The 13,048-nt window shown below is 37.1% G+C and overlaps 1 pseudogene; it reads left to right on the forward strand.

Moving 5' to 3' along the window:
- The first annotated feature begins 1,187 nt into the window (after positions 1-1,187).
- LOC132419687 (gem-associated protein 2 pseudogene) lies at positions 1,188-2,075 on the forward strand (annotated as a pseudogene).
- Positions 2,076-13,048: the final 10,973 nt, after the last annotated feature.

Genomic DNA, 13,048 nt, shown 5'->3' on the forward strand with positions numbered 1-13,048 from the left:
TTTCCCAGAAGAGGCCTGTAGGTCTGCCAGTTGCTCAGAGTTTCATGAGTGGTCCAGTCACAAATAGAAGATGCTCCCAAAGGTAAGTATGAGACCTTCATCAGTAGAGTAATTTTAAGCACAGCTTTACTAAAGCAGCACCAAATTCTAATTGGATCTACTAGACTTAATTTAAGGAGCCACAGTGGACTAATTCTAATATACTGTTACATCCAATATATCAGCACAATATTATATGTAAGCAAGGGTATGTGTGTATAATGTGTAAAATGGGAGAAGGGATGGGGATGTGAGAGCAGGGTGGTGGACTGAAAACATTATTTTAACCTTGTTTATTGTACCATAACAGGTCTTGGTATTGCCCCTCAAGAAGGACATAAGAGTAGAGAAGGAAAGGTAACTAAATAAGCAAAAGAGAAAGAGGTTGCCATGCTGGCAAAACTAGATCCTAAGATGAAAGGAAACATAGAGGTCAGCTAATACAACTCCCTAAACCAAGGGGAATGCCATTTCCATTGTCATCTGTGAGTATCAACTATCCTCAAAAGGATAGTTCAGAAGATTATCATTCCTCATTTTGCAAAGATGAAGACAGAGAGGAGAGAAGTCAAAAGTATTAATGCAGGAAGGGTATGGGTAGGCTATATCAGATGCAGTCACCCAACAGCAGAATATCAGACTTAAAAGCACCTCTTGAACCTGGGACATGGGCATGTATTTGGGCATTTAGCATGGCACAGATGGAATGTGAAATAGACTTCTTGTCCTGAGACCTAGATTCTAGGCCACTCTCCATCATTATTAACTAGCTATGTATCACTGAACTGTACACATGATTTCTTATCTGTGAAATGAAAGGGTAGGATTAAAAGATTCCTATATTATTTTCCAGCAATAAATTACTCAATCCTAAAGAAAATATTTACTTCTGACAATGGATGAACTGTAGAACAAATTACTCTAAGGTTGTATTGGTTAAAAATAAAAATACCTTTGGGGGATGTTGATCACTACTTCTGCAAAGAACTAAATTCAAAATCTTCATTACACCATTGGAACCTTAACTTTGATACAATCAACAGGCTTACTCATACATAATTTAGCCCCCTAAGGCCTATCTCTTGCTCATCTCTCTGTCGAAAGTGCTTATTTGTGTGCCTGTGCAGTGACCAACCTAGACTTGGTACATGTGCTGGGTGGAACTGGCTGAGTTGAAAACCATGGCATAGGTGCCAGTGGAGTCTGCAGTGGAAGACTTGATGCCTCAGATGTTGCCAGTGGAGCCCTGCAACTTGGCAGAAAAGTTAGCTCCCTCTCTATCCCCAAGGATGCCTCAGGAATCCCTGAGGCCAGTCTAGATTGAAGTAGCTCAATGTCCAGATGTGGTAGCTCACATCGACCCAAAGAATTTGAAAAGGAAGCAAAGTGTGAATGTTTCTCTTTCAGAATAAAAACCTGTTCCTAAAGGATATTCCTCCAAACTTCAGAGGCAAGAGCAACAAGTAGCACCGTTTTCAACTGTTCAACAGAGCGTGAACAGACACTGAAGTCACTGGCAATCTCAGCAGTTGGGTAGTAACAGGATCATGCCTTTCAACTATGTAAAATATGTAATTATTTCTCCTTTCCCGGGATAAATATCCTTCATTCTTCCAAAATCTGAAGATGAAGAAAGCTGCAAAAACTTTTGTCTGGGTGAAATGTTATATGCAGAAGGGGCTGTTGGATCAGCTACAAATTAAAGTCCTGGGATGGATTATACCCAGATTGGTTTTCCTCCCTTGCTTCTTATTGTTAGCAGAATAAATGAGTCAACAGTAACTAGTGTCTTGGAATTTATGAGTAACTGGCTTAGAGAAAGAGAATTATTACAGAATCGGGATGATGACTTTATGCTTTATTGGCTTGTCTTGGAAAACCTTTATTACCTGAGGATCATTCACTAATTTGGCAGCTTGCAAGAAGGTGCTCTGAAGTGAGGCTCTTAGTGGACAGCAAAGATGAATTTGAATTTATTAATCTGCTTGGTTAGCAGGTATTTTCACCAATGTGATTGAGATGATAAGCCATCTTGATGTAGCTGATCTCAGGGATAGAAGATACTTGTGATGATGGCAGCCTAAGTCTGAGGCAGTGCAATGCCAATTCAAGTGCAAATTGCATCATATCTTCAACACTATGTGAAGGGTCCTCAGCTTAGCCTGTGTAACTCAAGCTGATATTCAGAAGACAGATCGTATTGATTTGAATACCTGAGTGTCTTTGGAAAATCCCACCCAGTTTCTGATGGACAGTTTAAAGAGTTTTCTGAAATCAAATGTTTTTAAACCACATTAAGTGCCATTTATTGATGAAGCATCCTGCACAGAAACTGTATGACGAAATTTTACAGAGGTCCTTGGTGCTGTTATATTGTTTATTTACATATACACATATAAAAATTGAATTGAAAATGTGAAAAAAATAGCTTTCAGGGATGTGGAGCTCAAGCTTTCTATTACATTCTCCTCCACTAAAAATTATGTCGTTATTGTGGCTTCCCCATAGACCTGTTCCACATCTTCTTCTCTGGGCCCTATATTTTTCTTTATAAGATCAGCTTGCTTGTGCTGGGTCCCTCCCATAGACTCGTTGCTGGGTTACAGAGGTGCTAACATTCACAAGGATGATATCAAAGCTATTATGTAGCTGTACCTTGTACAGGTTGTGCACTGCACCGGAGCACCCAACTGAAGGAGCAAGTGGGGGCTGCAGTGTGCCTTTGTGTGGGTGCATCCACCTTAAGGCAGGCATGCCTTTTTTCCAATTCACTCTAGGGTGTAGTATGGGCGTGAGGTGTTCTGGGAAGCAGGATTTACCCATTTGCTGCATGATCTGAAAAGGTCTGACCTATACCAACATTGTGAATATCCATTCCTCAATGCCAAACATCACAAAATTAATTACAAGGGGCTCCTTTTGGGGGGCTAAAAAATAAATAATACAAAGCAGTTCCACTTAAGGGGTAAAACATTCTAGGCAGCTCAGATTAAACTTCTGTATCAGCCTATTTTGTTGAATAACAGTACATTATCATGGGAGGACACATTTTTTAAACAAAATTTATTGGTCAAAATTTCCTCAGGGCTAACTTGCACTGAATCCCTGCTGAATGATCTCAAAGGAATAAAGCAAATTACATACACTGCATTAGGCCTTAGAATGCATGGTGCAGTAAAAAGCAGATTCAGACACTCTCTGTAGGTGCCATGCTTGACAGAGAATGGAAAATCTCATTGAAACACTTGTTGATATTCTTTGTCTCTCATGAAGAATTCGATACACTTCTCTGCAGATCTACTTGTGGTTTGGAATGAAAATGTGTTGTGTAAGGCTGCCCTAGAATTTCATGGAAAATGTAAATTGTCCAAGCTCCCTTCCAAATACAATCAGACTTAAAGTGGTTCCCATAGCTCTCCCTTCAACCATAAGATGTTCCCATTAGTGCCAATTAATGCCGAGACCCTGGCAGCCTGTGTGCATGATTCATTAATGAGAAGCCTCATTTACAGCTGAGAAAGCAATGCAATGTAGCAGCTGTAATAATTTCTCACCTGCTCTGCAAACTGCTGACCTCTCACCATGGATAAGCTGCCCTCCCTTTGGCCTATGGCAGTGTGTGCTCAGGGGACAGTGGACAATGGCAACAATGATGGTGAAATTCTACCTAACATTCCAGCTTCCATGCTTACTTGAGACCAAATGTGAGACTGAGACTCTAACCTTCCTTTCTCAAACAAAATTTCTAATTCAATTAAAGATGGGACAGAGAAGCCGAAACCTCTATTACTCTACAATACATTGCTTTCCTACAAGATACCCACTTCATCAACAGCCTCTAAATCTGTAGGCTATATTGCTAGTCTCCTTACTAACATGACTCCAGTAATCAAACTGGCTCAAGCAATTTATAACCAGGCTGTGTAAAAGATGCTGGTTTATACAATCTACATATATATATATATATTTAATTATGCTCAGATATTTCATTGCTATGACTCCAGATACCATAGTTATTTATTAAATGGTAACAACCAAGTTACCATTTTTTTCCTATCCAGATGCTATCTTATTCTGCAACCTAAACAGGGGTACAAACAAGAAGTGATTGGACACTGAGTGCCACCCACAGTCTCCCAGATCTGCCAGAGTCAGAAGACTAGGGAGAAGGTACCCCTGAGTCCAACAAGCCCGGTCGCAGTCATGCTATTCAAAATGAGAAAGGGACTCTCTGCTTCTGAGAGAAAAACATTCAAGGCCCAGAAATCCCTTTTATCCATGAACTTGGCAGGCATCTTTCTCCCCATTCCTATCCTTCTTGCTCCTAGAAGTGAGCGTGAGACACTCATCAGTAGAGTTGTTGTAAGCCCTGCTTTACTTGAAGCAGCATCAAATTCTAATCAAAAATCTTTTGGCTTTAGTATTAATTTTCATTTATCTCAAGAGGGAGCTGGGCTGAAATACAATTTCGTACTTTCTACAAACAATAGTGCAAGTAACATTGAAGGGGAAGCATTTATGTTACTTAGGATAATCAATTGCTTTTCAAGCACCATTAAGCCTTTTAGAAATGGTACATTTGATCAATAGCCCAGCTGTGCTATTAACAAGTATGTGACCTCAGACAAGTCCCTAACCCTCTATAGGCCTCAGTCTGTTCATCTGTAAAATGAGAGCACTAGATGGGATCTTCCCTATGGATCCTTGTAGCTCTAAGAGGCTATGATTCTATACATCAGTTGCAAATAACTCTTACCTCGGTGATAAAAATCAGTGGTCTGAAACACTCTTGGAATCAAAGCTGTTTCCAGCTTTTTTTCTCCTGGATGAAGATGGAAATAGCAATCATTACCTGGGGCCTTGGGGGCTACTTGCTTGTACTCAGGCTTTCTGAAAAGTTGAGATGCATTAACTGGCTATCTTCTGGGTCTAAATCTATTTCTAAATTGATTGGGGATTTTATATTTTTCCCTATGAGATCCAGTGACAGCTAGGTACTCAAAAAAATTAGAGTTAAACAAGGAGACATAGTTCTGCCCCCTGGAGGGCTCCACCTACAACAAACCTCAACCCCGCTCAAGCCTCTGGTAATTTTCTGGAGAATGCAGGGACCAAAAATTACCCAGGAAAGTTATACATTTCTGATATGTTTAAATAAATTGAGGCAGAATTTTATGTATCTCATAGAGTCAAGATGATGGCAAGTAAACTGTATTAAACTAAGATTTATTATTAACCATCCATACCCAACGTGGCGAAAGTTATCCACGAGGCTATATATCTTTTTATGTTTGTGACCTGTCATTTTTAAAAGCTATATATGTTAATACCTGAAGGATTCAGAGGCTATAAAGCTATGTAGTCAGATTAAGCACAGGTTAATAATACCAGTTCTTTTCAGAGCAAAGCAAAAGCCTGTGGACTTATGGACAGAAGTTTCACAAGGCTAACTGTCCTTACAAACCTCTACTACAAAGAATGATAGGACTTTGGCTTCGTTTCCTCGATGGCTATATCAGTGGGGTAAGTTCTATAATTTCATTTCTTGAGCAAACTATTCAGATAATCCTTCACACAGAATTATAGCTTCTATTAAAAATGTGTATTCTTTCCCAAAGCCTTTTTCCTCTCTTGTTTTAATATGAAACAATATCAGAGCATTGGGAAAGAATTATTATCCTTGTCAACATCCTTAGGGGGCCTGACTAATATAAGAACCACTTCTTCCTGACTAATGATATTACAGGCTGCAGGAGCCTTCCCCAAACAACCCTGTAATTCAAGTCCTTTGTATCTAGTGTGTTTTTGACAGACTGGTTAATAATGTCTGCTAAAGAAAAGTATTCCTCTCAATTTCAATCACAAAGCAACCTCTAAGGAAATTCTCAAGTCTGTTAAGTAGGCTAGACTTAAAACATCATACTCACCTGTGACACTCTTGCCTCAATAGAGATGTTGCTTATGAAAGCAGAGCCTATACAAGGAAATGTGGAGCATGAATGACAACTAAAGGCCGTGTACTGTAGTACAGAGGAAGACAAACAGATGAACAGTAAAAATCTTAAATTCTTCTTCTACATGATAATACAAGTAATAATAAAAAGCTATAATAAAAGTTATATATTGAATACTTACCTAATGCTATAAAATCTTCTAAGTGTTTTACATATAACTAATTTAATCCTCATATGAACCTTAGAAGGTTGTTAGTAGGACTATAATATGTAGATAGTTTTGTCTGGTATTTATTTTACTTAATATTTTGTTTGCATTTTTCTACATCATTTTTTAAAATTTGATTTTTAAAAGCTATTGACATTCCATTATTTGGGTAATATATAACTTCATTCATTTCAATATTGCAAACTTGGCTTGGAAATTTCCCCTGTGGCAAGAAAGAGCAGAGAAGATTCAAAAGATATAGCAGAGGACAGATAAGCGAAAAGTATATTGTATTGTGTAGTTTCTCAATAGTTTCAATTGTGTAAGTGTCTTTCTTTGATGGGTCTTTTGTTATGTTTGTGAATGTGCCAAAATGGCTGGTGATAGATTTGGCACCTATTATGAGCCCTACTGTGTGTCCTCCCCCCTTCACCCCCATTCATATGTTGGAGTCCTAGCCCTCAGTACTTCAGATGTGACTCTATTTGAAGATACAGACTTAAAAGAGGTAATTAAGGTTAAATGAGGTCATTGGGATGGGCCCTAACCCATGTGTCTGTATTTGGAAATAGGACCTTCAAAGATGTGATTAAGTTAAAGTACCTCAGGGTGGGTCATAATCTAATCTGACTGACATCCTTATAAGAAGACGATATTTGAACATGGAGACAGATCCCAGAGGTACACGCACCTGCACAGAGGGACAACCATGTGAAGAGGCAGCAAGTGAGTGGCCATCTTCAAACCAGAAAGAGTGACCTCGGAAGAAACCAACCCTGCTGGCATTTTGATCTTAGATTTCTAGTCTCTACTACTGTGAGAAAATAAGTTTCAGTTGTTTAAACCACCCCATCTGTGGTATTATACTATGGCAGCCCAAGCAGACTAATACAGTGCCACAGAGCACAAGTACAGGTGTTAGCTATCTTTAATTTAGCTATTTCCCCTTTAATTGTCTCAGACAAATTTGCATTGAGGAAAAACAGGTCTTAATAAGCTCTTAGAGCATATGTCTGGAAAGCAGTCAAAGCCATAGACCCAAGCTCTATTTCCATAAGTAATTTAGCCCTAGTTATTTAGTAACAAGACTGAAAGCCTATGGGGAGTATCTAGCAGAAGAAGGGTGACTTTCACAGAGCTGCCTGAGCAGCATTCAGTGTTCTTCAATCCTAGGAACTACTGGACATTGTGGTACCCATGGCCATGGACACCCTTAGACCCATTCACAGTGAGACTCTCAGATCAGTAACAACACAGAGAATAAACTTTCAATAGCCCTGCCTTTCTTTGGCAGAGCTGGGTCTTGAAACAAGCTCTCCTGATACCACTGTTTACTTTTTCACTGCACTGGCTTAAATATTCTGGCATTTGAGTATGTATTAAGTACTAATTATGTGACTAGTAAGTACAGTGCTTGAGGTAGTACGAGAAGGATCTGAAATAATATTGGCACTTAGTTGAACTTATCCTTTTTCTGAAGGAATCCAAAGTCCCAATTAACTGAGATGTCTGACCTTGCCACATTATTATACTGGGTGGTCTTACACATCCTGGAAATAAGGCCAATTTTTAAATGGTATCTTTTAGGTATTTAAAACAACCCTTTTATGACAGAGCTTTGATTACAAACTCATATAAGATAAAGCATATACTATCATTTTTAGATACAGAAGAGATACAGTCAATCACATGTCCACACACACACACACACACACACACACACATATACACTCACATAAACATTCCTTCAGACACTGTTATTGGTTACCGATTGAAGAGTTTAATCACTTTCAACATTGAGAAATATTTTCTTATATAGTCGATCTTAATCTCTAATGGAGCAGTTTATTTCTTCCTTTTAGGTCCTCGGTACAAAGAGGGGACAGCTGGCCCCAATTCTTTTTCCACACACTGGGGGACTTAACGTGGTGAAATAGGTCATGCCTGTCGATTACAATAGCAGACTTGAATTTTATATAACTTTGATTCTTTTAACTCCCTGCACCTGGGAAATAGAGGGTAGGGAATAACTGGTGTTTGGCAGGATTTCATACATTGCCCATAAACTTTTCTTTCAACAAAAATTTGTCCTCATCAGATTTGTCGTAATCATTTAGCAAAATGTCTAGGGAAAAACACACAAAATAATCAGTAAAATTTCTTCTGTTTGTGATTGAAGAAAACTAGTGAAAAAGAGACAACCAAGTCCCTCAGACTCCTCCTGTGTTGTTCACGATTTGTTAAAAATGTGGTATACGCTTTTTGTTAAATGCTGTTGACCCTTGTGATTCTTGAATCGTTAGGCTTTAGAGTGACAATAAAAGCTTTGGGGGTTGGTTTCTATGCGATAGATTAGTTAGACCAACCCTCCCATTGGTAACAGTTATCAAACCTAAAATTTAAAAAACAAATAACCAACTCTTTGAAGGCATTGAAGAGTGACTAAAAATGGGAGAAACTGGAGCAGAGAATACTTTTCAAAGATGACCTGAAGAGGTGAAACTTGCCATTTTGTGGTTGACTAAAAAATGTCAAGTATAGCAGAAAGACACAACTTTACACACTTGAGGTATGAGATACTACAGTTTGGTATTGTCAGAGTTGGGACATTTGGGAGGAAATCTTGAAAGGGAAGGAACTACAGAGAGGATAAGCCCCAAATTAAATCTGTAATTTGGCTGACCACTAACTGGAGGGGAAACAGAGAGGTCCAGAAAAACAAAAACAAAATGAAACAAAAAAAATGGTGGAAGCTGAAATTACTCAGTTGAGAGTTCAGCAACTGCCAATGTAGAGAAGAGAGTTTGACTATCAAATTCAGTGCCTGCTAGAATTTAAAAAAAAAATCACGCTGCTGGATATGTCTGTTAACTGACTGTGGTGACAGTATCACAGGTGTTTGCATTTGTGGAGTTACACACAATAAATATGTACAGTTCTTTGTATATCAAATATACCTTAATAAATCTGTTTAAAAAACACTCCACAGATAAACATAACAGAATTTAGGGTCTTTACAATGTATCACTCATAATGTCCAGTATCCAAATAAAAATCAGTAGATATGTAAAAATAAAAGGAAATGTGACCCTAGCTCATGAAAAATCAATGGAAAACAAAACCCTAAGGTGAGGCAGATGTTGCAATGAGCAGATAAAGACTTTAAAATAACATATAAATATGTTTAACTTCTTAAAGATAAATATGTGCACAATGGAGGAACAGATGGAGAATCTCAGCACAGAAATAGAAACTAGTAGAAAAAAAAAAAGAGAAAAATGGGAATTATAGACATGAAAAGTACAATAATGGAAATAAAATTGTCATTGGAGGAGCTTCAAAACAGGTTTGAGATAGTATAAGAGTCGGTGGAATTGAAGAAAGATTAATAGAAGTTATTAAATCTAAGAAACAAAGAGAAGTGAGATAGAAGAAACTTGAACAAAGCCACAGCTGTCTGTGAGATGATAGCAATAAGTCTAACATACATGTAATTTGAGTCCCAGGAGGCAAGATAAGAGAGAATAGGATAGAACAACAAAAACAAAACAAATTGAAAAAATAATGGCTGAAAACTTCTCAAATTTGCTGAAAAACATCAATTTATAGGTCGAAGAAGCTCATGGACAGAAAGCAGTATAAATACAAAGAAAATCCCACATAGGTACATCTTTGTCAAACTCTTGTAATCCAAAACTAAAGAGAAAATCTTGAAAGTAGCCAGAGACAAAAAGACACAATACCTATAAGGTAAAGCAATAGAAATGAAGGTAACTTTTCAAAATGTAAGGAAGACAGACTGATGATATCTTCAAAGTACTAAAGGAAAAGTAAAAAAAAACCCTGCTAAATCAGAATTATATATAAGAAAAGTACACTTTACAAATGAAAGTGAAATAAACGTATTTTAGAATTAAAGGGCTTCCCTGGTGGCGCAGTGGTTGAGAGTCCGCTTGCCGATGCAGGGGACACGGGTTCGTGCCCCAGTCTGGGAAGATCCCACATGCTGTGGAGCGGCTGGGCCCGTGAGCCATGGCCGCTGAGCCTGCGCGTCCGGAGCCTGTGCTCGGCAACGGGAGAGGCCACAACAGTGAGACGCCCACATACAGCAAAAAAAAAAAAAAAAAAAAAGAATTTAAAAAGTAAAAGAGAATTTATTGCCAAAAGACCCATACTACTAGAAATGCTAAATGAAGATGTTGAGGCTGAAGGAAAATGACACCAAGTAGTAAGTAGGATCTGTGAGAAAGACTGAATACCTCTTTAAAGTATAAATATGTGTATAAATATACATAAATATATATATATAAATATAAAATCTAGAGCTATCTATATAGTTCTATCTATCTATCTATAGTCTTATAAATATAGACTATAGATAGTCTTTCCTTAAAAGACTTAGGATGGTTTAATGTGAAAATTACCACACTCTTTCATGTAGTTTATAATGTTTGTACATATATATGCAAAGCATAATTTCACATAATAGCAGTAACAGCACAAAATATTGAGGTGGGGCAATAAATGCAACAAGACTGTTGCAAGATTCTAATATTTTATTTGAGTTAGTACAGGGGTAGCTCTAAGTAAATTATGATAAGTAAATATATTATAATACTCAGAGCAATTATAGAAATAATGCAAAGAGCTATGGCTAAAAAGCCAATAGAATATTAAATTTTTGGATAAACCCCCCCAAAAGCAAAAAAAGGATAAATAGAAGAACAAAAATTGATGATATAAATGGAAAAAAAAACTCCCTAACTGTTGACTTAAATCCAATCATATTATTAATTACATTAAATGTAAATCTAATAAACACTACAATTAAAAGGCAGAGACTATCAGACTGGATACAATAGTAAGACCCAACCACATGTTATCTACAAGAGACACTCTTTAAATACAAAGAAACAAATACACTGAATGTAAAAGGATGGAAGAAGATAGCCCATGAAAAAATGGCTCTATTTAGACTAAGCACATTAATAAAGATAAATCTGAGCAGTTCATAATGATAAAAGGGTCAATACATCAGGAAGATATGGCATTTATGAATTACTCTGCACCTGATGACAACAACTTCAAAGTAGAAGAAGGGACCTGAGAGAACTGAGAAACAGCAAAGGAAAGAAATCAATTAAAGTAAAATCATTATTGGATATTTTAGTAGTTTTCTCTCAATAACTGATATAGCAGTTAAGTCAAAAATTATTAAGAACATATAAAAGATACGGAAAATCTAAGTGGCATTATCAACCATCTTGACCTAAGTGATAATAGTAAAAAACTACATCCTACAACTTTAGAATATGCACTCTTTTCAAATGCACACGGACTGTTCGTCAAGAAAGGCATATGTTGGCTATAAAACACGTATAATTAAATTTCAAAGACTGAAATCATAGAACAATTATTCTTTTAGTATAATAGAGTTGAATTATGAATCACTAAATATTTGAAAGTTAAACAGTACACTTTAACCCATGAGGTAAAGAAGGAATTGTAGGAGAATATATAAAATATTCTGAGCTAAATTTCAATAAACTAAATATAACAAAATATGTTTGATTCAGCTAAGAAAAATATTTAAAATGATTTTTTTGTTGTTGCTGTTTTGCTTCAAATACTTACACTGGAAATATTTAAAGGTTTAAGATAAACTATCAGTTTCCACTTTAAGAAAGCAAGTAAATTGAATTTAAAATAAGTAGCAGGAAAAAATAGAGAACAGATATCAATAAAGATAGATAATATAGAAACAGAAAATTAACAAAAAACAAAACTGATTCTTTGAATTTATTAATTGAAATTGATAAACACCTGGCAAAACTGATTGCATAAACCAAGAATAAAACCTGAATTATCTGAGCAAGAATAAAAGAGGAATTATCAGGGCATATATTAAGATATTACAAAGGTAATGAGGGAATATTATGAACAATTTTATGCCAATAAATTTGACAACTTATATGATGGAGAAATTCTTTGCAAAGCACAACTCTCTAGAAAAAGGAAACAAGAATATAAATCTGAGTATACTTATACCTGTGAAAGAAAACAATTTTGCTATTAAAAAAAAATCCTCCAGGGCTTCCCTGGTGGGGCAGTGGTTGAGAGTCCGCCTGCCGATGCAGGGGACACGGGTTCGTGCCCCGGCCCGGGAATATCCCACATGCCGCGGAGCGGCTGGGCCCGTGAGCCATGGCCGCTGAGCCTGCGCGTCCGGAACCTGTGCTCCGCAACGGGAGAGGCCACAACAGTGAGAGGCCCACGTACCGCAAAAAAAAAAAAAAAATCTTCCAAAGAAAACTCCAGGCTTAAATAATTTCACTAGTGAATTCTATCAAATATTTGGTGAAAAATAATAACAATCTGAAACAAATCATTTCAGGTAATGGAAGAGGAGAAAATATTTTCGAACTCATTTGATGAGGCCAACACAATCCCGACAGGTAAACCTTACAAAAACATTACAAGAAAATTATAGAGCAACAGCCCTCATAAACACAGTGCAAAAATCCTTAACAAAACATTAACAAATCAAATACAATAACGTCTAAAAGTGATAACACATTGTGGCTGTATTATTCAGGGTTCTCCAGAGAAATGGAACCAAAAGGATGTACATATATTTATAATAAGGAATTGGCTCATGCTATTATGGAAGCTGGCAAATCCCAAGATCTGCAGGGTGAGCGGTCAAGCTGAAAACAATAGAGCTAATGGTTTAGTTCCAGTCCAAGTCAAAGTCCTGAGAACCAGGAGAGCTGATGTTGTGGTTCCTTTCTGAAGGGAAACAGCCTCAAGACTCAGGAATAGCTGGGATTTCAGTTAAAGTCCAAAG

Source organism: Delphinus delphis, chromosome 2 (assembly GCF_949987515.2).
Source record: "Delphinus delphis chromosome 2, mDelDel1.2, whole genome shotgun sequence".
Lineage (NCBI taxonomy): Eukaryota > Metazoa > Chordata > Mammalia > Artiodactyla > Delphinidae > Delphinus > Delphinus delphis.